Raw genomic sequence first — 27,683 nt, 5'->3', positions numbered from 1 at the left:
GCATTGCAGGGTGTCTTGGTGGATGGTGGCGATGCCCCCCTGTGCTTGTTGGGACGGTCTCTGTGTATCATCTTCTAGCCATGGGGCATTGCCGATGCAATGTATGGCATCGATAAGGGTGTGAGCCAGGTCTCTATGATGCATATCGTATTGGGGGTGAGGGTGGAGATGGTGTCCCAGGTTTCTGTGGCCTGTTTGCTGAGGGATCAGACATTGAGCAGCATGAACTGGAGTTGTGCATCCAGGTTGGGATCGGCCATGAGAGTGCTGCAGGGGCTTCGGTGTTGCAGGCGCTACAGCCACCATTAAGTAGCTCCTGGGAGAGGGAGGGACGCTAGATGGAGGCAATTTGGCTGGCGGCTAAAAGTGGCCTGCTAATGAGCGGCGTGGAGAGGGCGAGGGCATGTTAATACAGAAGCCAGGAACTATCTTAGAACAAAAGGAGGCGAACTAGCAATACTAACAATTCAAGGGGCGGACTGACACTGCAGAAATGACAGTACAAACAGTGGGATTGATTGGGTAACAGTAATTACAACAGTAATAATCAGTGGGACAATCCAAAGAGGGCATAGGAGGCAGTCGGGCACAGGAGCAGACAGATCGGGCAGAGCACTCGCTCTAAGCTAAGTGAATGGTCATCGAGCCTGGGCAGACAAGAGAAAGCAGATGATGTCAGGGAGAGCTGGCACAGGATTATTTCACAAAAACCAACTTCTTTTCGCCCTCTGTATTCACTCCATCACTTTACAGTCTTGAGAGAAAGAGAGGCTCTTCTTCTCCCTGGTTGTACTGGGTGGGTTGTTCTCTTCACAACCTCAGCATCCATTGCATATGCAAACTTCTCAAGTTTAAGTCACATAGGTGAGAAACAGTTGTTGATTTCCTTTTGCTTGTCTCTCACTTTGTGAAAGAAGATGCTTTTCTCAGGTCTCAGAAACAGAAACTCGGTCTTGAGTTTTCTGTAACACTAAATGTCTTTCCACTATGACTAAAATCGAATGACACTTTACTTTTCATCTTGGAAATCGTACTTCAAATCCAAAGCTCAAAAAATGTCAATTGTGTAAATTCATGTTTCATTTTCATATACACTTGACAAAACCTTGGTATCAGGGACACTAATAGGTCTTGGCAGAAGATATGCCCCTACCAGACTCCAGAATCTCAGCTGCACAAGGCCAGAACTGTGTTGATTCTGGTCCGCCCAGTGTCTTTACTCCAGGACACCTTCAAGTGAGGGCTGTCTATAAACTCTTTCCTATACTATGCCTAACACATTCTGAGAAATGCGTACTTGAATGTGGTTCTGTTGATAATAGGGCCAAACGCAAGCTGGCGGCAGTAGTTTTTCTGGGTGATGAAGTCCTAAATTACCTTCTGTAATGATTGTGCTTGCAATGTGTGAAAGTTTAGTTGTATGCAACAATAGGGATGAGGCTTGCTTGTTGTTGAGTCTATTTATTCATGCCTTTGAATGGTTATGAATTGTAGCCCAAAAAAAGAGCACAACAAAAAAGAAAAAATGGTACTGGCTTTTGTTTAGTGTCTCTTTCCCTTTGACTGTACAGGGGTGTGGGCCAGGCATTGGCTTCATGGGTATGACCCTTCTGTTTGTTCCCCTTTTTAGGTCTTCCTAGATAGACCGGATGCTCGTCGACCCACCCTCAGAGTAAAGAAATAGTGCTTAAGTAAGTGGGCTTCGCCTGTATTTTCTTCCCCTTTTTCTATCCTTTTTAATTTCTATATGTTAGCTAGTTTTCCATAAGGGTTTCCTAAGTATTGCATTGGCTGTAGGTGCACCAGGTACATTTTCCTCAACTAACTGCAAACTTGATGGGATAAAACAATGAAGAAATGGAAATGGTTGGCCTACGCCATATTAAAGGCCCCTGTCTTTAGAGGATGGCTTTGTTCGCTGTATAAAAGCACTTTGGGCCCTACGCTAGTTTAAGGGGTTTGGTGCCGGCGATGTATGTCGGTTAGCTCCATTATTTCTGGGTTGTCTACTCAGTTTAATACAATTTTCCCACTGTGGTTTAAGGTTTCTGCTATCTCTCTTAGAATCCTTCCTTTCTCTTCCATCAAACGTCTTGCATAGCCCCCCACGTATCTGTTCACTTCCCCAGGGACTGTGGTTTAAGGGTGAAGTTATGGAACCAGTGCCCACTTGGCAAGCCTCCTTCAGTCTTTATTTCCATTTTCAGATATCAGGACGGTGTAGATGCAACAGGAGAAGCCGACGCCGTGAGGTAAGACTTAATTCCTTTCACACTGCAAGCTGCACTGGACCCACAAGGATCCAAACTTCACTACACAACACATATCATTGTTAAAGGGCCTCATTGTCTTGAAAACACAGCAGTTTTGTCTACACTTGGGGACATTGCAAACATTCCCTTTGCAAGTGCATTCTGAGTTTTGGAGTCCCTGACACTAAGACATAGTTTGGTTGTATTGGTGCACACAGTATATTAACTTAGCAAAGAGAAGGCATCGACAATTTCTTGTTGTCAGGCAAAGATACAGTGGAAGAATGGTCGATACGGTCCTGGAGCTTTGTAGCGTTGCAGATAAATCATTTCGAACACAAGGCACCACTACAAACTATAGCGAACCCTAATTCAGCCTGGCATACATTGGGAATGGATTTTATGGGGCCTTTTTACAGGCTTATGAAGGAGTATTGATATAGCATTTCCATCATTGTCTGTTTGTTAAGTGATTAAAGTTGTATTTTGTAGAAGATCTTACCACTAACAATGTGGTGAATGTAGGAGAGTAGGGTCTGCAATCCTATGATCACCCAGATTTTTGCTTTTTGCTTCACTGGTTTACGACTTTCCCTGGCTGTGGGCCTGCTAATCAGACCCACAGCCTAGCTGTTCTCTCTATTCCAAATTGTACCCAGGTACTGAATTGGCACTGGGCCCTCTCCAAGTCCCTGTACCCAGGGCAGAGGTGCACCCAGAAGTCTCCCAGGGGCTGCAGCATGTATTATGCCACCCCTGGGCTGACTAACTAAACTGACACAACTAGCTGCTTGACAGCTGGGGCAAGGTGGTGTAATCACCCTTTGCTTTAGATATAGTATACCTATATCTAAACCTAAAATGGGCACACAGATCTCCGATCAGTCACTCCTATGGCAGGCCTTAACAATCCTGGAGGCAGAGTGCTTGGAATCGTGTGAGATAGTGCTCTGGCATGAGCTGAGCCTGTCTGCGGCTTTCGGGATCTATCCCTTAGCCGTTTCCATGATAGCGTCAGACCATATACTCTTAAGTGCCTTATAATCCTCGCAGTTATGGTAACTTTGGTCTGACAATATCTAAACATGTCGTGTAAGGTGTCATACGCTTTGGAATACTACCCCCTCGCCAGTTCTGGCGACGGGGGTAGCATTTCACCCCTCTAGAGGGAGAAGACATGTTGGTAGCCTGTAACCCCGGTTAAAGTTGAACATAGCCTCAGCTCCACAAAATGGATGCTGCCACCGAGACACAAGTCTGACCTCCTGCTGCTGGGAGTCCTTCCAGCGAGGAGTGCTTGGACAAAGGGTTTCCTGTCAGGGGCAGTGCCAGCACCATCCCAGACAGGGTTTTGTGTATCCCAGGTAGGCAGGGCTATAGAGGAAGGTGACTGCAAGTGGTACCCCGGTGCTCACTGTGCATATGCCGGCTCAAACCAGTTCCTGGGGCACACCAGCCCCTGAGCTGGGGAGAGAACGGACAAAGGAGAGGGGTGTAACCACCCCCCTCCTAGTCCCACCCATAGGGCAGGACTTAGTCGCGTGCCAGCCCCTTTTCTCAGGATAAAGGTAGGAGCAGGCCCCCTTCCAAATTAGATCATCTTTGAATCCTGAAACTACTTTCTACGAAAGGAACTCAAGACTTCTTCCTAAGATTTCTCCCTTGTGGCTAAGGAGTAGTCACCCTGCACCAGCAGGCACCAACCAAGCATCGCGGTTTGCTGTAAGTCTCTCCTCCGGATCAAGACTGCCCAGCTCGACGAGAACCGGCTTCCCTGGCACCTGGGCCTCTACCTGCATCATCAGCCCAGCTGAGATTCGTGGGTGTGACGAGACCTCGAGGGACCGGCCATCTTCAAGACTGCACGACGCTTGCCCAGCACGACCACCGAGGGATCCTTGAGTGAGTGCTTTGCGGTTTGAGAAGCCCCGACCCTGAGCAGCTCCAGCACCGAAGTCCAGCCCTCCAGCATCCACGAGATCTGCGTGGGGCCCTTCTGCTCTTTGCTGCTCACCGCGTTGTCCAGGACACTTGCCCGTTGGCTAGTGGCCCTTCTGACGACGAACTACGACGACAACACCGCTGGTCTGGTTGCTCCAGACTGGCCCTTGCTCCCCTCCAACAGAGGAGCACCCCGGACCCTCCTGGTCCACTCCAGACGCCATTTTGAGTCCACCGTGTGGGCTTGTATTTGCCAAGAGTTGTTGCCCCAATCCTGGGTCCAGCGACGTCGACAGCAGATACCACCGTGGGACAGCTCGCATCTCCATCCTGGTCGCCGACAACGCCTCCTGGTCCGAGAGACTGCAGAGCCCAGCGTCGCCCACTCACCTGGTCGAGGTGACTTCGCCCGGTGCCATCCTGGTGCCCACCTAATCACTGGCTAGTGATTCAGGACTTGGTCCCCTCTGCTTACAGGTCTCCATCTTCATCGATCCAGGCTTGGATCACATCGAACTTCATCACTGATCGCCTGCCAGCAACTTCTTCTTTCAGGCTCCATAGACTGCAACGAGGATTCCCGACGTCTTTTCAGACCTATGCAGCCGCAACCCCTGGGCTAGGTAACCTAAGCATTTCGGTGCTCCAGCATAGCTTAACTATCTAAGTGTCCAGATCCTTTTTCGTTTCAGCTCTACCTAGTCGGATTCGTCCGATAACACTAACTTTGCATTTACTAGCCTCCATAGACTTTGTTCCGCATCCCGCGTGAGAGTGCACACTCTGCACCCGATCTCCCTAGGCCTCCTGCTAGTAATCTAAAGGTTCAGTAGTCTAGTACTAGCGATCCCAAAGCCTCTGAGAATAGTTACTTACCTGCTAGTAATTCGCATTCCACTTTTGTAGTATATGGTTTTTCGTGCCCCTCGGGCATTTGTGTAAATTGTGCGACTTTAAGTATTTCTTTAAGAGTTTTGTATTGTGCTTAGCACCCTGTCCTCATAAAGAGTCCAGGGTTGTTGTGTTATAAATAAATATACTTTTATTTTCATAACAACTTGTGTGGTGTCCTTTCACTTGGTGTTCAAAGGGTAAATGTGATGGTAAAACAGCTGGCTTAACACACCCTCTAGAGTTTAGCCTAAAGACTGCTCTCGTCCATGCTACTAGGATAGCTGGTCTATCAGGTTGACTTACAACCAATCATCAATAAGGGTCGTTTGGACTGATACATAGTGATCACTAGAATAGTGAGCACTGCATATCAGGCCAACTTCTCACAGTGAACTTTAAGGATATTTTCACAAGAGGTTTCCCTGCAGTTCTGGTTACATATATTGGAGTACAATTTACTTCATGCAGTATCTGAATTTTTGTCAGTGACAATGTAATTAAGCACAAGAGGACTTCTCTGTACCATCTACAGGCCAGTGGTCAAGCAGAGGGGGCTAAAAGAATATTTAATGATTACATACAACGGTCATTAGCTAATAGGGTCAACATTCATGATGCCCTGTGGATGATAATTTGGGTACACAGGCCTACAGCACTCTCGGTGAAAATGAGATGCCATTTTTCTTTTTTGCGGATGGCTACCTTCCATTGCCCGGCTTAGATGAGCATGTGGTATGATGGAAAACAAGGTTGCTGAAAGGTAATCAGAGCAGAAGAATGGTGTGAGCAAATATCAAGCAAAGACGAGAACAAGAAGCCTAATGAGTTATGTCAAGGTTGTGTAAAACCCAACTTCAAAGTAGGCAACATGATCAGAATTATAACCTCACACCACACGCAAAAGGGTTCTGAAAAGTGTATGGGTTCTTGTTGGGTAGTAAGATTAGGTATAAATTCAGTAAGTACTCATGATGGCAGATGGCAGAACTGCAATAGAGGGTGTAAAGTACTTAACATTGGAAGATGGGAAATAGGATGTTGGTGATGACACTTTGTTTACCCACGTGAAAGATAAAAGCGTTTTGACTGTCCCAGAGCAAAGCGAGTCTTTCTGGCACTAATGTTGTTTTTGGACTTCTAACTAATTTCGAATCAAATAACGCACAATCTGAGATGCCTTCTGAGAATGCTAATCCCCCTGTTACCACTTGTGGGGGAAGAGCTGTTGTCCTCCCCAGAAAGTTTCATGACTGTGTACTTGTGTTGTAAACGTATCTAGGACCCTATTTAAATATTCCCGATTTATGCCCTCATGTGGTTATATCGAATCATATCCTTATAAAGGCATAAGAATCATACCCATATTACGTCATAGCCAATGCAGTCCAAATACGGCAAGGCTACTCCCATAGACTCCTAGAAAGCACAACGTGTTCTTAAACAAACCAAGCCTCCAGCAACCCGGGAATTCCCCCTGCTTCTGTATTGATTTGTCCTAGAACTCCTGGAGTCCTGAAAGAACTGCGAGTTCTTAATGACGACTTATGTCCAACCTTACGTCAAACTCGGCACCTTCCAGGTATAAATATACCAGCATCTGCCTTAGCAAAACACACGGTGGTTTGGAGCAGATCGGCTATCTACTTGCCCGACGCCCTGCTGAAGCGAGTGCCGAAGGAAGCCGACCCTCCCATTGACGCACTGAGAGAGACGCTGTCTTTTCTCCTGCCGAGAAATCCAGCTCCAGTGTTTCCCTGTCACCCTCGCGGGTTACTGGGACTTAGAGTCCTGAGAATGAGATACAAGACCTCCTTCATTCTATAAACAAGGTATGGAGGCAATTAGCCCCCTAGATAATTCTTGATTCAGATTCTTGGCAAAACTATCTTAACTCAAACCGTAGCTCTCTTACACCTTCCCACGTACTAGGCTTAGGTTAGGTACACCGGGGTAGGCGTATCTTAGAAGCACCAGTTGAGTACGTTTAGTTATGATTTTATTATTGTATGTATTTTAACCATTTTAAACACCGTATGGCTCAGAAACCATACCATGCTTTTACAGTATTACTTTGTAATACTCCTTTTACTGTACGCACTTTACTTTATGATAAGTATTGCAATTGTGGCAACGCACTTCTCTTGCATGAGAAAGAAGACTGTTCCATAAATAACCTCTTTTATTGAAAACGCCCGTCTCTGTTTCTCTGCACTTCTGGTGAAACTAAGTATGCACGATTGACTGGGTGAAATAGCTATCTATTGTTTCCGCGACTCTGGAGATATACTCCTTATTCTGGAGGGAGCAAAGTTGTCATGTTTATGCGGTTGTCAGAAACTAATCCCTTCTTGTCTATTCAGGAACGTTAACACCTTCTTGGTTACTCGAGAAAGTTTCTAGTGACCTCTGAGCTAGCTGGCATTCATAATTAAGTCTAACATATTCAATAGAGACCTAGTCGACCTCAGTCCTACGTCTACACTATCGTTTATGTTGTTCCAATGCGCAGAGCCTATTGGGAATATAGGAACTACACTACACTTGAATAATACATTGTTGTTTATTATCTGTCTGTTCTATACTTTCAAGACTATTGTCTTTTATTTTCCCCCATTACTTTGTAGTTAGACCTTTTGCTTTCTTCTTTGTTTGTTAAGAGGGAGGCTGGCTTAGTATATTGTACACACTTAGGTAAGTGTAGCACCCTGCACTAATCCAGACAACCCTTATGGTGATTTTAGTGGCCTTACACAACCTAAGTGATAGCGGTGGAGAGCAGCCTTCAGACTTAGTCCAGAAGGAGCGTAAAGCAGCTTTTTTTCCTTATGGTGTAGGTTAAGTGAAAAAGAACCATACAGTGTAGTTATAAAAATATGTATTTATTATAAACACTCACTAACGCATTGCAATATCTCCTACCCGGAGATATAACCACAACACACAATACTTTGATAATAGAACACATAAGTAGCACAAATACACAGTGGTCTCAAATCATACACAAAAAAGGGGAATGTGAACCACAAACTAAGTTGAGACTGGACCCAGAAGATGTAGAAGAGTAGGGTACCCAGGGAGCCACCCAAGGTAAGTACACCCCACGGAGTCCATGTGCAGAGTGGGAACACAACCGCGTGCTCAAACAAGTCAATGGGTATGTCGGGGTTGCAGTTTTTAAGAAGGACCCTTCCCAGAGGACCCTGAAGAAACCCAGTGGAAGATAGAAGGTTGGAGAGTCACCCCACCCGTGGATACTCCAGGAACCATGATATCTACATGAGGCAATCCTGGTGCATAGGTGCGAAGTGACGTCGGAAACCGCCGTAGACCACAATGGAGGACTTCTGTGAGGATGCCGCTGGCAAAGAAGGTGCGAGATTCTGGTGGATCCCAAAAGTGTAGTCAAGATGAGAGGTACCTGCAAGCAGAGGGGACAGAGTCTATGTCACTCAGGAATAACCAGAAGGCACAGAAGATGAATGCCCACAGATGTCTGAGGTGCAGGAGAGTTAACGGTGTCCTTGAAGTTGCAGCTGTGTAGACCAGACAACGCTGTGGAAGACCAGGAGCTGTTCACGATCTGTCCCACGTCGGATGTCAAGAGTCAGGGGGTCGGCGTCCGTCGGGAGCACCAACAAGCCTTGGCAATGGCAAAAAACATAGTAAACAAAAAAGGTGCAGTGTCTGAACGAGCAAGGTCCAAGTGATTCACCACGAGCAGCTAAGTTAGAGTAGGTCCAGAGTAAGAAGGGGAGCTCACTGGAGCCAAACAAGACCCTCGAGAGGACCCATGGGCCGGAGGCACAGGAGTTGCAAGAGAAGCTCACCAAAGGATGAAGGCCCACGGTGCAGGAGAAGATCTTGGTTGCAGAAGATGTTTGAGGCTGGAGCTTCTTGGAGCCTGAAGATCTCTGGTGAAGAGGGTCAACAAGCCTTGGCAACGGCAGCTCAATGCATGTACACTGTGAGGTACTGCTCAGGCGGTTCTGACAAGGGATACTGGCTTCAAACTTGCTGTGAAGACAGTGCAAGCCTCGAGGGAGTTGCAGAACTACGACCTGTGTTGCTGAACATTTCCGAGTCAGTAGGAGCTCAGGAACATCAGACCGGTCAGCTTTGTTTGTTGTGCCTGCAGATGCAGGGAAGTGACACCTTCACTTCAAGGGAGATTCCTTTGGGTGTCTTGGAGGTCCACAGTTCTGTATAAGAACCTGTATGGAACACAGGCACAGATGGCGCAGAAGACTGGCAGGATGTCAAACCAGGAGTAGCAGAAGTCTTCCCAGTTGCAGTCTCAGTTCCCAAATTGAAGTCCAAAGTGCCCAGACGGTTGAAGATAAGAGGTTTTGGATCTGAATCTTGTCCCACGACGAATCTAAGGAACGACCCACAGGTACGCCCTTAAGTACCCTAAGCAAAGGATTGGGACGATTCAGGGGTCCCTTCCACAGGAGGGACTAGAAAGTCCTTTGTCCAGTTTGATGCCAGAGCGTGAGCCAGCAGCAATCTGAACTGGTTCTAACTGGAGTATGCAAGTGGGCACCAAATGTGCCCTTCAAAGCAGTCTATTGGTGTTGGCAAGCACCCCACCCTATCCCAGTACACTAAGTCCTGTCTGGGAGATGGTCACACCTCCCTGTGACAGGAAACCTATTGTCCTGGGCAAAATCGTGTCTCTGGCCGGCAGCAGCCATAGTTTGCTGTTCGGTTCTAGAAGACTAGTACCAGGAGCACTGAGGGCCTCCCAGAGGAGCTGGTGTCGGATTATGATTCCAACATGTTTGATGCCAAACACGACAGGGTTCGTTACAGCCACTTTAGATATAACAATCGCGTACTGATGCATGCCCACTCTATATATCGTAATGGCTGATGCACTTACAACCCAGGAGAATGGACGCCGTGTGTTGTAGGAGTGTCCTGCTCCTGCAGGGGCACCCTCACACTTATAACCGAGCACCCTGCCTTCAGGATTGAAAGGCCTGCCTTAGGGGTGACTTATATGTTTAAGTGCAGTTACCTCAGATATAAGGAAACTTATATCAGTCGTAAGTGTTGCTAGCACCAGCTTACACAGACTAAAATGGCAGTCCTGTAGTCACAATTTGAGTGATCTCCCATTGGTGGCAGAATGCATGCTTCAGCTCATGGGGGACTCCTTGTGTACCTATGCCCTGGGTCCCTTAATACCATCAGGATAAGAACTGTTTGCTGCTGCTGCCTTTAATTTCTTGCTGCTATTTTTTAAAGTGTTGGAGTACCTGCTCCTTTTAAAAATTTGTATTTGCTTCGCCTCAATAATTAAAAAAAATTCTTGCTGTCACTGTCACTTTGTAATTCACGTTCCCCCGGAACTCCGCATTGCCTACACTTTAATTAAGAGTTAAGCACAACTCACCATTCGGGTGATTTCCACGCCGCCTCACGCCCGACCGCCATCTTAGGTGTGGGCTAGAGACGCTGACAAGAGGTCTCGGGGTTAGTGCTATAGTCTTTGCGAGTGCCCTTAGGCAAAGACTATATAGGTGACCAGTTGGCAAGTGCGCTGGTTAGGATAAGAACTGTTTGCTGCTGCTGCCTTTAATTTCTTGCTGCTATTTTTTAAAGTGTTGTAGTACCTGCTCCTTTTAAAAATTTGTATTTGCTTCGCCTCAATAATTTAAAAAAAATTCTTGCTGTCACTGTCACTTTGTAATTCACGTTCCCCCAGAACTCCGCATTGCCTGCACTTTAATTAAGAGTTAAGCACAACTCACCATTCGGGTGATTTCCACGCTGCCTCACGCCCGACTGCCATCTTAGGTGTGGGCTAGAGACGCTGACAAGACGTCTCGGGGGTTAGCGCTATAGTCTTTGCGAGTGCCCTTAGGCAAAGACTATATAGGTGACCAGTTGGCGAGTGCGCTGGTTAGGATAAGAACTGTTTGCTGCTGCTGCCTTTAATTTCTTGCTGCTATTTTTTAAAGTGTTGGAGTACCTGCTCCTTTTAAAAATTTGTATTTGCTTCGCCTCAATAATTAAAAAAAAATTCTTGCTGTCACTGTCACTTTGTAATTCACGTTCCCCCGGAACTCCGCATTGCCTGCACTTTAATTAAGAGTTAAGCACAACTCACCATTCGGGTGATTTCCACGCCGTCTCACGCCCGACCGCCATCTTAGGTGTGGGCTAGAGACGCTGACAAGACGTCTCGGGGGTTAGCGCTACAGTCTTTGCGAGTGCCCTTAGGCAAAGACTATATAGGTGACCAGTTGGCGAGTGCGCTGGTTAGGATAAGAACTGTTTGCTGCTGCTGCCTTTAATTTCTTGCTGCTATTTTTTAAAGTGGCGGTGTACCTGCTCCTTTTAAAAATTTGTATTTGCTTCGCCTCAATTTTAAAAAAAATTCTTGCTGTCACTGTGTAATTCACGTTCTCCCGGAACTCCGCATTGCCTGCACTTTAATTAAGAGTTAAGCACAGCTCACCATTCGGGTGATTTCCACGCCGCCTCACGCCCGACCGCCATCTTAGGTGTGGGCTAGAGACGCTGACAAGACGTCTCGGGGGTTAGCGCTATAGTCTTTGCGAGTACCCTTAGCCACACACTACTAATACGTCCAGTATGCAAGCGCGCAGCGGCGCGCCGGAGGAGCGCCAGAGGAAAGCCCGTCTATGCCCGTCCGGGCCAGGACGGGCCCAGGGGCCACCCCCCCTGGCCGACCATGTATATATTCGCCCGATACCCTTAGGGCTCTCAACACAAGCAATACTGTGTTAGATGGGATAACCCTAGCCAAACTACGGTCAGAGGCTTTGTTGCAGGGAGAGGATGTACTCACCCATACCAGGACTCAAGGCCTCATTATTGCAATGTTAAACACACGCTCTCTGCAAAAGCATCACTTAGAGGTATTCTCGCTTTTGGCGGAGGGCGAGATAGACATCCTTGCTCTTTCAGAGACTTGGCTGGGCACGTCATCGACACCTGACGTTCTAGCAGCCCTGCCTCCTGATTTCGATGCACTTTGGTACAACCGCCCTAATGACAGCAGAGGGGGAGGTGTTGCCATCCTGTTCAAAAAGAGTCTTAAGGTGACACAGATTGTTGCAGAAAATTGTGCTTGCGCAGAGCTGCTAGGGATACAAATTTCACTTAAATCCTCATGCATCCTGCTGTTGCTAGTATATCGCCCACCTCAGAACTCACCTGAATTTAATGACCCCTTTTTTGAATTGCTGACAGACTTGGCCTCTAGATATAAGTCCCTTATAGTGGTAGGTGATTTCAACTACCATTGGGATAAGGTTCCCAGAGAGCCCACTGAGACAGAGTTTGAAACCAATCTCTCTACATTTAACCTACAACAATTAGTAATGGGTCCTACTCACGTGAAGGGCCACACACTTGACCTTGTTTGGTCCTCCCTGTCCCATATGGAAATAACTGAAGTTAGCCCTTGCATTTGGTCAGATCATTTTCTGATCAAGTGCTGGGTTCCGGGAGATCCCTTGCCGGCTGCCTCAAAGCAAATGCGGAGGAAAGTTCGGTCTTGGAAGAAGATTGAGGCCAACTCCCTAATATCGACCCTGCTCTCTTCTCCCCCCCCCAAGATGACACAGATGAACCTGGACTCTGACACTACTGCCCTGATGACCTGGATCCGGGCCGCCTTAGATAACTTTGCCCCGGAGCGAATGGAGAGGACTAGAACAAAAGGAAAGGGAGCCCCATGGTTTGACGCCTCTCTCAAGGAAAAGAAGCAAGCCCTCCGCAAGGCAGAGAGAAGGTGGAGACTCAATTACTGTCCAGCAGTGTCACTAACCTTTAAATCACTTCTTGCTAGTTACAAGATGGACATCCTGGCGAGGAAATCCGCCTTTTATGAGAACAGAATTAGGGAGGCTACAAACAAACAAAGGGAGACCTTTGTGATTTTAAGGGAACTTACGCAGCTGGGCCAGAAAAGTCTTGCGGGTGATCAACCCGATTGCGATACCTTTCAAGGCTTTTTTCTCCAGAAGGTACAGGACATCTTGACGGATATTACTACGATCCCAGCTGGACCGTCTTTGCCATCCTGCCAAGATAGTCAGCTGCAAACTGGGACCATGAACAACTTCCCATATATTAATGAAAAGCGACTGGTGGAGCTTGTCGGCCATGTCAAATCAGGTTCTAGCACAGATCCCTGCCCCCCGAAAAATTTTAAACTGGCCTTGCCCGGGATTCAGTCTCAGTTAGTGAGTCTACTGAATGCCTCACTAGAAGCGGGCTACCTTCCAGCCCAGCTGAAGGAAGCTAGAGTCTCCCCACTCCTCAAGAAAGCGGGAGCTGATGTTAAGATACTGAAACTATAGGCCTATCTCCCAGCTGCCACTCCTGAGTAAGATCTTAGAAAAACACGTCCTGAACACCTTAGCCAGCTTTCTGGAGGAACACCATCTACTCCATGCCAGGCAGGCTGGTTTCCGGCCACAGCATAGTACAGAACTAGTTATGGCCACGGTCACCGACGAGCTGAGAGTCAGGGCAGATAAGAAACAGCCATGCGCCCTGATTCTGTTAGACCTGTCGGCAGCTTTTGATACGGTCAGCCATACCATCTTGCTGGACCGTATCGCTATGCTGGGGATAATAGGACAGGCGCTCAATTGGCTAGAATCCTTCCTGTCCGGACGTACTCAGAGGGTACAGATGGGGGATCAGCTGTCAGGGATTAGTGAGGTGACATGGGGTGTGCCCCAAGGGTCCGCACTTTCCCCCTTACTTTTTAACATCTACCTAAAACCACTGATGGAGGAGCTCATGCGTAGGAATTGTGAAATCTTGAACTACGCAGATGACACCCAGCTGCTGGTGCAGCTGGAGGATACAAGGGAGGCTCAGGAGTCAGTGAGGAACTTGCTCAGATTCACGGTCAATTGGATGACCAACAACCTCTTGAAGGTGAATGCTGAGAAAACGGAGGTACTGGTGTTCACCAACCAGGCAAATCCTTGGGGTGATCTGTACTGGCCCCCAGAATTAGGAAAAACTCCTACTCCCGGTACGGTGGTAAAAAGTCTAGGTCTAAAGATCGATGCAGATCTTACCATGGCCCCTCAAGTTTCGGCTGTGGTAGGCTCTTGCACGGGTGTGTTGAGGCAATTACGCAAGCTGACCCCTATTCTTTCAGCCTCCACCCTACAAACCATCGTCTCTGCTACAGTCATCTCGAGGCTAGATTATGGCAACGCTCTGTATCTTGGTTTGCCACAGAAGTTGCTGAGGAAGCTGCAGGTCGTGCAGAACGACGCAGCTAGATTGATTTTCTACCGAGAAACTCACATGCAACCCCACTCCTTTGGAAGCTGCACTGGCTGCCTGTGAAGTTCAGGGTTCAGTTTAAATGTCTCTGTGTGGCCCATAAGGCACTCTTTGGTAAAGCCCCAGAGTACATTAAGCAGCGCCTGAGGAGGTATGTTCCGGGCAGAACTCTGCGCTCAGGTCAGACCTCCAATCTGACTCAACCCAGATTTAAACTAAAAACTAAAGGAGGCAGAGCTTTCTCGGTGATTCTTCTGCAACTTTGGAATGAGCTACCGGCCAGTCTGAAGGAAGATTCACAGCTACTTTCCTTCAGGAAGAAATTGAAGACATACTTATTTAAAAAGGCAATACTTCCGGCCTAATCAGAGATGGCAGAGGGTTTTGGGGTGACAGCATGTTATGTTCTTTCTGTTTAAGCGCTTAGAGACCGGCGGTGATAGGCGCTATACAAAAACTTTATAACTTTATAACATATACTAGGGACTTACAAGGGTACACCAGTACTGGCTTGCCCCTTTTGTGGTGGGGTCATGGTCCAATGTCACGGTGGACACCAACATCCCTTTGTTTTGCCCAAATGTAAAAGCCCTGATGTCTAGTGGGCTTTCTCCCCACCCCCCTGTTGCAGATTACAGGCAATGCCCAAATCAGGATAAACCACCTATGTGCCACGCAGCAGGGCAGAAAGACTATTTTGGCCCTTTTGGGTTGAGGGTATGACTCAAAGCCTAGGTGGGCAACCCCATCCTTTCCTTTGTTATGATGTTATTTTGACATTACTGGTGGGCGTTCTGCCTGTCGCAAAAACAACAGTTGATGGACAGAATGCAGAACAATGTCATATACTCACCCCAGTACAGAGATCTGGGCCTAAATCCATCGTTTTTTTGCACTCCACACCACCCCAGTTTAGACATGGCCATATGCAAATCAGCCTTGACCCTGTGCCTCCTGGGAACAGTCCAGCCCGAACTGCCAAGCCATGTCTTTCCTGGACCGGAATCAAGCATCCTAGGACCGGTTTCTGCCTATCAGCCGTCTTCAGCCAGGATAGCTTGACTCCAGTGGTGTGGAGAGCATGGGACTCACGTCTGAGCATACCCATCCCACTCGGGGTGACAAATGCAAAAACAACAGTTGATGGACAGAATGCAGAACAATGTCATACATTCACCCCAGTACAGAGATCTGGACCTAAATCCATCGTTTTTTTGCACTCCACACCACCCCAGTTCAGACATGGCCATATGCAAATCACTGTTGTTTTTGCATTTGTCACCCCGAGTGGGATGGGTATGCTCAGACGTGAGTCCCATGCTCTCCACACCACTGGAGTCAAGCTATCCTGGCTGTAGACGGCTGATAGCCAGAAACCGGTCCTAGGATGCTTGATTCCGGTCCAGGAAAGACATGGCTTGGCAGTTCGGGCTGGACTGTTCCCATGAGGCACAGGGTCAAGGCTGATTTGCATATGGTAATGTCTAAACTGGGGTGGTGTGGAGTGCAAAAAAACGATTGATTTAGGCCCAGATCTCTGTACTGGGGTGAATGTATGACATTGTTCTGCATTCTGTCCATCAACTGTTGTTTTGCATTTGTCACCCCGAGTGGGATGGGTCTGCTCAGACGTGAGTCCCATGCTCTCCACACCACTGGAGTCAAGCTATCCTGGCTGAAGACGGCTGATAGCCAGAAACCGGTCCTAGAATGCTTGATTCCGGTCCAGGAAAGACATGGCTTGGCAGTTGGGACTGGACTGTCCCCATGAGGCACAGGGTCAAGGCTGATTTGCATATGGCCATGTCTAAACTGGGGTGGTGTGGAGTGCAAGAAAACGATGGATTTAGGCCCAGATCTCTGTACTGGGGTGAATGTATGACATTGTTCTGCATTCTGTCCATCAACTGTTGTTTTGCATTTGTCACCCCGAGTGGGATGGGTATGCTCAGACGTGAGTCCCATGCTCTCCACACCACTGGAGTCAAGCTATCCTGGCTGAAGACGGCTGATAGCCAGAAACCTGTCCTAAGATGCTTGAATCCGGTCCAGGAAAGACATGGCTTGGCAGTTCGGGCTGGACTGTTCCCATGAGGCACAGGGTCAAGGCTGATTTGCATATGGCCATGTCTAAACTGGGGTGGTGTAGAGTGCAAAAAAACGATGGATTTAGGCCCAGATCTCTGTACTGGGGTGAATGTATGAAATTGTTCTGCATTCTGTCCATCAACTGTTGTTTTGCATTGGGCTTTCTGCCTGTCCCCTGAGAGGCAAATCGCCTATCAACCCCTGGGGGGAGGAGGGGGGGGGCATAACCATTTTATTGGCCCCTCTGCCAGGGTAGGACACCACTTCCACTTTGTGCTTTTTTTTTAAGCTTACCCTTTTCCTTGCCCCCACACCCCCCCCCCCCCAACAATTCCCCCCAAAGATTGGGAACATTTGCATGGGGTCTGGCAAACGCTGTCTTCATTCTTAACCTCCACCCCCATGGTGGAGGACAGATAAGGAGTGGATGTTATCTACCGGCCAGAGCTGCCAAATTTAGAGCTGGGGAACCATCTTCGAGTTTCTGCATCGGCTTAACACCCTGCAATTTTAGGCAAATAACTTTTTTTCTTTATAAATCTTTTGATTGATCGAAGTAAACTTAAAGATGCAATACTGCTGTGCTATCAAGGTCACAGTACAATCATATATGCATTCGGGAAGCACTTTACACATTTCCGTGTAAAATAACATTATCAATACCAGACACAATCATTAATTGAAATACACCATTACACCAAGTTCACAGCATACATATATATGATGTGCAGTAGTTGACTTATAGACATTCATGTTATTTATCCCCCTTCAAAGTCACAGTATCCATGTCAGATATAGTTACAATTTTGAGTCAGTCACGTCGCATTTCGATTGTTGGAGACAAGCATATGTTACCTCTATATCTGTTCCACCCGCCCCATTTACAATTCCACTTCTTGGGCCATCGCCTTTATTTGAAGACTTCTTTTTCAGCTATCATTGCTCTATCCATATCTGCTGCCCAGTCACGCACAGCGGGGACCACCCCAACCCCCCATTTCTGTGCGATATTTCGTCTAGTAATGGCCCATCCCAGTGAGGCCCATGTTTTCTCAGTTTGCGTGAGGTTAGTGGCATCTCAGATGTTCAATAGGCTGATCTGCGGTGTGGCCTTCAGAGTCTTGCCTCCCGCCCTTTCCATTTGCTTGGTGACTTCAACCCAGTAGGTTCTTACAACTGGAAAATCCCAGAGAGTGTGGAAAAAGGTTCCCTTTTGGTGACGGTGTCTAAGGCACAGAGGGTCATCTCTCTTACCTATTTTGACTAAAATCTCTGCATCTAGGTACGCTCGGTGGAGGAGCTTCAATTCTCATGGGGATAGCCACCTCCCTGTGAGAGGCCAGAGCGTCCCTCCTTTCATAATCGTTGAGTTCGCCCAGGTCAGACTCCCAATGTTGCCTCAGGCGTAACAAGGGGTCCCGGCGATTATTAAGTTGTTTTTTGTACGTGAGTGATATAGCTTTTTTATTCATAGGGACAAGTAACAACCTGTCTTCCACTGGAGAGGCCTCAGGCAGAGGGCCATCGTTAGGCAGAACCGCTTTAAGAGCGTGGCTAATTTGTAGGTATCAAAATGCTTCAGTCTGTGCAAGTTTGTATTTTTGCTGGAGCTCTGCGAAAGTAGCCAGCATCCCCAAGATTCACATATCCCCCACTGTTGAGATACCAATAAGGTCCCATTTATCAAACCCTGGACAGGTGCTGAGATGACCCAAGATATCTGGTTTCCAAAGTGGTGTGGCTCGTGTAGTTTGTTATGCCAGCTCAGTTGCTTGTTAACCCTGTGACATGTGTCTACTGTACACACAGTGGGCCCCGTGAGATTTACCTTCCAGGGGCTCGTGTACAGTGCCCTATTATATCCCCCATGTCCCTTAAGCCAGTGATCTGTGCGGACATTCGGGTCATCATAAGCCCCATGTGCCCATTTATTAATTGTGACCAGTTGAGATGCTTGGTAGTAGAGTTTAATGTCAGGTGGGCAATGCCCCCCGTCGTACCACCTTGCAGTTCATTTTTTCATGGCTACCCATGGGGCACGGCCGTCCCATAGCAACTCGTTCACTGCGCCTTCAATGTTAGTGAAATAAGTGTTGGGTATCTTGTCTGGGGTGTTTTGCAACGCATATAGGAACAGCTGTAGGGCTAGCATCTTAAAGAGGGCTGCACATCCCAAGAGAGTGAGGGGGAGGGAGAACCAATGTTTGATGTCTGTTCGAAAGCGTGCCAGGGGTTCAAGTAGATTTGCCTCATAAAATAGGGCCGGGTCGGTTATGATGTATATGCCTAGGTATCGGAAGCCCCTCGATGTCCCTTGGATGTCATATCCTCTTGGGTTGCATGGTGGTGTCCCCCAGAGTACATAAAGCTGGGACTTGGTCCAGTTAATAGTGTATCCCGAATGAGTGCCAAATATATGGAATAAGTGTAGGACTGAGTGATTGTGATGGTGAGGCCATATATAAGAGGATATTGTCCTCGTACAACGAAATGTGGTCCTCATGGCTCTCCGTCCACTTCAGACCGTGGATCCCCCCCAGATCCAGACAGCGAGTGGCTCCAGCATTAGAGCGGAAAGCAGAGGTGAAAGAGGGCATCCTTGCTTGGTTCCCCTTTCTAATTGAAACAGTTTGGAGGTGTGATTGCTTACCACTACCTGCGCAGTTGAGCGGGCATACAAAAGTTGGATCAATTTGATAAAGTTGGGTCCAATTGCCATCCGCACCAGTACCGCAAAGAGGAAGTCCCATTCGATAGTGTTGAATGCCATCGTGGCATCTAATGAGAGCAGGGTGGCATCCTCTCTGATTGTATTACATCTACCCAGCACCCCATGCTGTCTTCTCAAGTTCAGGGCAGTATTCCGTCCTGGCATAAAGCTGGAATGGGTCATATGTACTAGTTTAGTGATGAAGGGAACGAGTCTGTTGGCCAGCAATTTAGCTAATATTTTAGCCTCAACTTTGAGGAGTGAGATGGGGTGGTAGGCCTTGCAATCATCTGCCTGCTTACTTTGTTTATGAATAACTACGATGGAGGCCATTCTGATATCCACTGGCAGCAGCCCTTTTTTAAAGCTTTCAGTGACCATTTGGAGCAAGTGGCCGGACAGTTTGGAAGCCATTTGTTTGAAAAATTCAATTGGGAGTCCGTTGGGTCCCTTGGCCCTACCAGAGCGGACATTTTGTATAGCTACTTGAATTTTCTGATCGGTGAGTTTACTTTCTAGGGAGTCTTTATCCTCAGGGGATAAGTGGGTGACGTTTATGGTGGAGAGTAGTTCTGCAGCCGCCTGCGGCGGGCTCGTGCCTGTGGATGTGTATACTGATGTGAAATGGGTAGCGAATACTTCTGTCATCAGCTGTGGATATGTAATTACCTCCCCATAGGAACCTTGCAGTAAATGAACCCATCTCGACAGTTTTTCCTTTCCTTTTTTTCAAACCAGACAAGAAGCTTGCCTGTTCTCTCTCCATGTTTGTATATCTTACGACAGGTTGACTTATACTTCGCCTTGGCAGCATCTGTAAGAAGCTGCTGGTAATCGAGACGCGCAACCGCTAAGGAATGCTGCGCCTCCAGGTCGGGGTTAAGTGCAAGTGCCTTTCCCTTGATAGGATCTCTTACTCAAGCTCTTCTATACGTTTAACGAGTTCTCTTTTGTGGCTGACCATCAATGCTAGTGCCCTACCCTTCATCACTACACCGAATGCACCCCGTAGGATTTGAGCTGAGGAGACCGATCCCACATTTTCTTTGAAGTATAAGTCTGTCTCCTTGATTAACGTCCCTTTGATATGTGGTACCTTAAGGGCCCAGGGGTTTATTGTAAGGGTTGTGCGTTGCGAGTGAGAGCCTATTGTTATCTTAGTAAGGATAGGTGAGTGGTCCAAGATACCTCTTGCAAGACAACGGGACTTGGAGAACTCATGGATATCCTGTGCATGGGTGAACATGTGGTGGATCATTGATTGACTGTTGTGAGCCCCAGAGTAGAATGTGAATTGTATAGTGGTGGAGTTGAGTCGTTGCCAGACATCAACAAGGCCCATGGCGGACAAGAACTCAGCAAGTTGGGATCCCCCAAGGGGGGTCTATGCATGGCGGGAGGCGGTCTCTGGCGCCATCTATCGCAAGATTAAAGTCTCCCCCCAGTACTAACAGGCCCAGCGTAGCTCAAGGAGGAGTGTTCCTAGGTCCTGCAGTGTGAGGTACTGTAGTCCGGGGGAGGGGGGGAGGGGGGGTCGCATATGTCTATATATTTAGTGGTCCTCCCCTCCCCCGTGCCGGAAAGTGCTACGTATCTGCCTTGTTCATCAGACCAGGTCTGATGCATCATGTACGGACATCCTCTCCATATGAGTATCCCTGTCCCTCGCGAACCCGATGTAAATCCTGCATGTGCAACCAGGCGATATCCCCACCTGTTTAAGGCTCGAAAGAGTTGCCAATTAAGTGCGTTTCTCGGAGATGGATGATGTCCGGTGCTTGTCTCCAAGTATTGGAGACATATACCACTTTTAATTTTGTCCCCAAGGCTGTTAATGTTCTATGTCAGGAACTTAAGATTTTTTTATTTTTTTATTAGTTTATTTTTTTTTAACTTGTACATAAGAAGCAAGATGCTACATCCTGACAAGAATAATTTGTGCACATGGTGATCAGCTGAGTACAATGAAACGTAATACATACAGATCAATCCTAAATTAACATGTCACTGTGATCAAATACCATATTCCATACTGGTGACTGTGATGCATTCTTTCCCGGCTATACCGGAGCGTTACATTAGAAACGTATGTGCAGGCATGGCTCGAGTCAACGATCTATGCCTCGGCATAGTACTGTCACAAGGGTAATTAATTAGCTAGTGTAGGGGTACTGCGTTCCTTCGTGTCATCATCAGTCTCATTCGTATCAGTCCCTCTGTTGGACCGGTATGTCGTGTAAAGCCCCCAAAAGTGTTTTGCCCGACTCCAGGGTGGGGGGGAGGTTGCGGAAGTTTTCTGTCTGCTTACTGCATGTTGTGTGACCACTGCGCCATAGTTGGTATGGGACCGCAGAGCCAATTAATCGCCACTCTCCCATTCGTTAGACGAAGTCCCATGTCTACCAGCATACGCCCCCCTCTACGGATCCATTTGGAATATCCCAGCAGGGCTAATGAAGGGTCTGGGAGAAGTACTAAGTCAGTTATTTTCCCCAGTTCGCTGAAAACCAATTCCCAAAATTTCTGAACCCTCGGGCATGACCAGGCTAAATGTAAAAAGTCTGCAGACTGTTCGTTACATCTTTCGCCTGCTGGGTTATCCCTCAACCCATAGCTGTGAAGCCTCTTCGGTGTGTAATATACTCTGTTTAAATATTTTAAATGGATCAGCCTTCTGCCTGCCGTTTAGAGTGATACGACGTGTACTAGTGCAACAATAAGCCCACATAGTCATCTAGCGGTTACTGCAAGTCCCACTGGTAGTCCAGCCTGGCTTTGGAGTACTGGTTTGCCCTGTGGGATATGGATATCTTATAAATATTGGAAACTATCTTGCGGGGTGATTTAGCTTTAATGGTATAAGTCAATTCCATGAACTCTGGGGGTTCCTGAAGGTCCTCCCCTAATATGTTGTGTAATGCATGTCTCGTCCTGTGGAATTGAAACTGTTGCAGCAGGGTACGAGGGGCCTCTTGGTGTTCTGACTCCTCCCACTTTTTTACTACGCCATTAAGAAAAAAATCGCTGACCGTCTGAATGTTCAGCCAGCTCAGTGCATGGGGGCAGCCAGCAGGCCCAATCAAGTGGTATGACTGGGGAATACAGAGTAACTCCAGCCTGAAGCTGTAGTAGATAATGCCAGGGGTGCCGTGTCACGTTGATGGAATCAATTATGCCTGTTCTTCGGTCTATGTCATTGAATATCAAGGCTGGGAGTGGCAGCGGGTCCGCAGTGATCGTCTTTACGCGAAGGTGTGGGGCGTCTGGCGGACTGTGAATCCAATGATATGCGTGAGCACACTGCGCAGCTCTATAATATAACTTTAAGTCTGGGGCACCCAGCCCCCCTTATGATACGGCAAGGTTAGCGCCTGGCATTTAATCATTGCTTGTTTGCCCACCCAGGCTAATTTTATCGACTGAAAAAAGAGCTGGGCAATACCATAGGGATATTCATGAATAGGAACAGAAACCGTGGTAACCACCAATTTCATGATTGAAATTCTGCCTAGCAGGGACAGAGGCAGCCTAATCCAGTTATCCACGTCGTCCTCCAATCTACTGACAGCTGTGCCATAGTTTCCCTAAAAACCACCTCCGAATTAGGGTGCAACTGTCTACCCAGGTAGGGGAGTTAGATATTGGAGAGGTAATCTAAGATTTTGTCTTTCGTTCGGAAGAGCAGGAAGAATATAATTCTGCGTAATATTTTTTTTTAACGTTCCGCTATATCCGCCTCCTCATTCAGCACCTCGCCTTCTGCCAATTTCAGTTCAGTGATCTGAGTTTTACTGCGTCTTCTCTTAAGTAGCTGAGCTACAACAGCACCCGGCAGTTCCCCTTCACCATATACCCGCGCAGTAGCATATTTACCTAAGTGTTTAAGTTCGGCATCTGCCCCTTCTTATATTCCTCCAAAAGAGTCTTAATTTCCAGTGATACTGCTTAGTCGGCGTGCGCTAGCTGTTGTTGTTCTAGGACGCCCAGTTTCTTTTCCAAGTCTACCAGACGTTGTCTAATATCTCAGAGGACCCCCGAATGCTTAGACATGGTGATACCATGGATGTAAACCTTGAAAGTCTCCCAGACCACTTGAAAACTATCAATGGATCCCACGTTAGTGGCAAAGAAAGTCTCTATTGCTTCAGCCAGTTCAGCCTTGAAGGCCGAGTTTAACAGCGAATTTGGAGGGAATCTCCAAGTGAATGGTGGTATAATTTTCTTAGGGGTAGCTAACACCAGCAGAAGGGGGGAATGATCAGACAAAGTACGTGGGAGAACCCTGCACTCCCTGACATTATCGTAAAGAGGCAGGGACGCTAACCAATAGTCAATCCTGGTATGCAAGTTATAATAAGCCGATTAGTGTGTGTAGCCCCCTCTGTGTGGATATCTCGTGCGCCATACAGCGCACAGGTCCAGACGAATCTTAGCACTCTCCAACACCCTTGCTGCTGCTGATGGGCATCTCTCAGGGCCCCCCGACCGATCTGCGTTCAGACTCCTGATCAAATTTAGATCCCCTCCCCGGAGGAATTGTCCCTCCCTGTATTTGTTGGCTGCTAACATTAGTGCGTCAAAGAATTCAGGGCGGTTGTAATTGGGGCCGTAAATATTCACTAATACAAGGTCTATGCCCTTCCCCTGGCACCTAGATATCACATATCTGCTGTCTCTGTCCGCGTCAAGAGGTACTAAAGAATAGGAAGATTTGGGGTTAACCCATGTAAATACCCCTCTGGCATGTGTGGTAAAACCTGAGGCGTGTATGTTATCCTGTAGGCCTCTGCTGCGTAGTAGGGGGCTATTGAGTGGAAGGTGCGTCTCCTGTTTTAAGGCAACGTCACTATCATGGTTTAGCAGGTAATTTAATACTTTGCGGAGTTTCCTATGATCATTAAGTCCCCTAACGTTCTATGTAAGCACTCAGAGAGCATCAACAGTCGTGTTCTCTCTGTTGCAGCTAGGTACCACCATCGTACGTGTCAGACCTGAACCTACAATTTACAATTTGACCAGTGTAGCAAACAATTGTCTCTCACAGCATGTGAATACAGGCAAAAAGAATCAACCTGAAAAAACAACCATGTGCTTCTCAAAACCCGCCAACCCCCCTCCCACGTCAGACCACCCCCAACTTGGTCGCAGTGCTTCCCCATAAACTACTAGAACACCCCTAACCCACACAGAAACAAGGAACACTTCCAAGTGTAATTCACGCCTGGGCGGAAGTTGCTCGTCAGACAAGAAGAATTATCAGGCCTAAGTGAGACCGCACTCCAGGCACCATCGCAGTCATATTATGTAACTACAGATCCTGTTTTATCCCCAAACCCCCTCAGCAACGCCAAACTCAGTTTGGTAAGTGTGGTCACAGTGCTGGGATATGATGTTTCAGAAAGTCTACAAGGCAAGGCACATCAGTCCGGGATCAGACCCCACAAGATGAAATCACTGTTCTGGAACTGAGCACAGACTCTGCTTCCCTCCTCAGCTACACCCACCCCCCCTGCATAATTCCCACAGGTAACTGGGGTGGGGCCCCATCCATTATGAGATGCAAGGAGAGTGACCAAGTTATCATATCCCATCCCCAAGGACCCCACCGGTTAGCACCCCACCCATACCACAGTCCCCAGACCATACTTATTACACAGAGGTGCCAGCCAACGATCAGTCCTGTTCTTCCAACTACCCCCCTGTCGCCTCATCAAGCAGTTGCCGCTCCGGACTGTGACGCTGTTCCCTCGACCAATCTTTCAGTGCCTTCTGTAAGGTCTTCGGGTCGGTGAAGATGTGGGATCGACCTTGCCTGTTAATGCGCAGTTTTGCTGGATGTAACATAACATAACATAATACACACCAAGATCGCCGAGCTGCTTTTTCATTGGAGCAAACTGTCGGCGTGCTTCTTGGACCCGGATCGTGAAGTCCGGGAACAGAGAGATCATGGATGCTTCAAATCTCAAAGGCTGTTTCTCCATAGCCAATTTCAACGCCACATCCTGATCCCGATAGTTGAGTAATTTTGCAATGATCGGTCGAGGATCCGCTCCCGGAGAATGAGTCCTCACCAAACAGAGTCTTCAGACGCTTCTCTGTGAAGTGCTCCATGTTGCCAGTATGGGTAGTCTCCGGCAGTCCCATTATCCTGAGGTTACAGCGCCGAGAACATGCTTCTAAATCCTCAGTTTTTTCCTGCAAAACCCTCAGAGCCGTGCCAAGTTATTTATGTTAAGTGTCAATGGTGGTCTGCGCTCCCTCCGCCTCCGTTAGCCTGCGCTCATACATGTCCAGCCTCTCAGAGTGTTTGTCAAGTCTTTCGGTCAGACGGTCCATTCTGTAGAGTAGTGCGTCCACCTTAGTGCCAAGTGTCGAGATACCACTCTGTAGGCTCTTTTCCATTGCCACCCGCATACCTATGATATCCTGTTGCGACCTCTACAGGCTGCTCCTGCATTCTGGCAGCGTCTTCGTGGAAGCGTCACAGGACTTTGACCTCCTCTTCTCAAATGATAGCTTTGGTTGCTCCCTATCCACTATGCCGGTCCTGGCCTCCTCTTCTGATACTTTGGTGACGCTTCAAATAGGGGCTGTGTGGTGTGTCTGTAGGCAAGTCTGCGTGATCACATATTTTTCGAACGGCCCAGAAAGGATATACACGGGTGTTTCTCGTGATTCCCATAGCGGTTGGACACGAGCGGATACAGTGTCCTGTGACGTAAGAGAGAGGTAGTGCGGCATGTGATTAACATTACCCAACTACAAACCCCCGACCCCAAAAATAAAACAAACTTGTTCCCCCCCAAAAAAACGTTCCTACCTACCCCCCTCTCTGCCTCCCTGCATGACAGGCAATGAACCTCCCGCCACCCCCAACTAGCAGAGTGCCTATCGTCCACCCTTAAAAGATATGGGTGCATGAACCAACCCCACTCCTTGGGGCAATGATTTGTGGTTTGCATTTGCCTCGATAAGAAATATCAGAAGAGGACACTAAGGCTTTACTCATTACATGTACAGCGCGCTCCCAGCAACCAACATTAACTGTATAGTTACGTCTCTGGATCCACAGGTACCAGCAGCAAACAGTAATGGGTTACCACCATAAAGCAGTTCATGTGTGTTAGACCTGTCTGCTTCTGAGAGTCCCCTCACACTATGATTTATTTTGTTCCCCCGTGCCTCCTAAAATTTGTCGCTTTTTCTTTGTCTACCAGGACCTTTTTGTGTGTTGTACCATGGGGCTAGATGCTCTTTGATGCCCAGTTGCTCACCAAGTTCCTGGCACCTATGTACAAGGCGCCTGACGGAACCAGTGGCATAACCAACTGGGGTTGTCAACCCTAAAATGGTGGACACCATTGTCCCCTATGAGAGTGACTCCCATTGGAGCCTCTCTGACCTCTGACCCTTTCAAGGTTTTGGCGCACTTTGTGTAACCTGCAAACCTGACAGGAATCCCCTCAGGAGTTACAAGTACACAAAATGGCTGCCTTAGGAAGCCCAGTACGGTGGCTCCTAATGACCAAAAAGATACCTTGAAAGGGCCATGTCATTGACATAGCCAGGGAAGGTTCTAGAACCTTCTGGCTCGTGCTGGCATCCTAGGGCACTGGCTATAAAAGGCCCAGTCCCTGGCGGCCATGTTGGAGAAGAATGATCAAAGAACACCAGAAGAAGAGGACTTGACCCCAGATTGACACCTGCCCTGTTAACCCCCTGAGGCAGCTGATAGCTCAGGCAGAAGAGCAGCAGAGGTTGCTGGCGTGGACCCTGACTGGCGTTCCAGTCAGAAGCGTGAGCAGTGTCCTCTAGCCTTCAGCGCCTGGTCAGCGAGTGCCCAATTGCCCCTCAGAGACTTTGGCCATAGTTAGAACCTCCCCGCCCCCCCAGTGGTGAGATCGCAACCGCAACTCTTAAAGTGCCACCTTCAACTTAAGTGCCTCCTGGCGGGCGTTCGGACGTCTCCGAACCCACCGCCGTCGACGCGCTGTTTGTGGATAGAAGGTGAGGTGCTGCGCTGGGGCGGGGAAAGGCTGGCCTTCATTTGGGCGAGATTACTGTCTCTGCCCTGCCCGAGTGACTTGGCAGCTGGTGTGTTAGCGGGAACCCCCCCGTGAGTGAGCTCGGAGGGAGGATCGCGGAGCCCCTGGAACCCCCCTTCGCCCTTGGGAGAAGTGCCATACTGACTGGAGCGCTTACCGGCGCCGCCGAAGTGAGGTGGGCCGTCTCTACCCCTGAAGTTGCCGCGTTGTTGTGGAACTGTGATGCGGTCTCATTTTGAACTGTGCGCGCAGGTGTTTTGGCCCCTCCGGCAGCCCGTTCGACGGTCCCAAGACTCGTGAACTGGAGCCGCCTTCGGAAACCCCGCCTGCGCTGACAGAAGCGCACAGACTCCTCCGGCAGCAGTAGCATTGAACCGGCTGACCGCGGAGTGTAATTGCCGTAGTCATTTTATGCCTTTATCTTCCAGATATACGCGCAATGAGTTGTGAGTGCAACTAAGG

At 48.1% G+C, this 27,683-nt stretch overlaps 1 protein-coding gene across 3 annotated transcripts in view; it reads left to right on the top strand.

Annotated features, from left to right (window-relative positions):
- RHPN1 (rhophilin Rho GTPase binding protein 1) overlaps positions 1 to 27,683 on the top strand; it is a 615,089-nt gene that overhangs the window by 133,654 nt on the left and 453,752 nt on the right. For all 3 annotated transcript variants that reach the window (XM_078686651.1, XM_078686652.1, XM_078686653.1), the window contains 2 exons: positions 1,631 to 1,691; positions 2,208 to 2,252. The gene's annotated coding sequence lies outside the window, so the exon portion shown is untranslated. The remainder of the gene's footprint in view (positions 1 to 1,630; positions 1,692 to 2,207; positions 2,253 to 27,683) is intronic.

Source organism: Lissotriton helveticus, chromosome 4_1 (assembly GCF_964261635.1).
Source record: "Lissotriton helveticus chromosome 4_1, aLisHel1.1, whole genome shotgun sequence".
Lineage (NCBI taxonomy): Eukaryota > Metazoa > Chordata > Amphibia > Caudata > Salamandridae > Lissotriton > Lissotriton helveticus.
The sequence above is the reverse complement of the archived record's forward strand: the minus strand, read 5'-3'. Positions and strand labels throughout refer to the sequence as shown.